Below are 333 nucleotides of genomic sequence, written 5' to 3' on the forward strand. Positions count from 1 at the left end.
CCCGCCCGCCGCCGCCACTTCCAGCCAGCCCCGCGCCGCACCGCCCTCCGCCGCCACCACGCCCCTCGTCGTGTGCCCCCGCCGCGCTAGCAAAGGACCTCGAGGCCTGCTGCCCCGCCTAGCGTACCCACCTCGCTCGAGGTTGGGCGAGCGCAGAAGCAAAGTTCGGGACGGCGGATCGGAATTCATTGACTGGTTCTCTCTTTCCTTCCTCTCCCTTGGATTCGTGGAGGTGGTGGATCAATCTTTCCTTCATGGCGGCGGCGGAGCGAGCTCCGTGAGATCAGGTGGGCTTGCTTCTGGTAATCTCAGTTTTGTTAGTAGCAAGTGGTC

This window comes from Triticum dicoccoides, chromosome 4B (assembly GCF_002162155.2).
Source record: "Triticum dicoccoides isolate Atlit2015 ecotype Zavitan chromosome 4B, WEW_v2.0, whole genome shotgun sequence".
NCBI lineage: Eukaryota > Viridiplantae > Streptophyta > Magnoliopsida > Poales > Poaceae > Triticum > Triticum dicoccoides.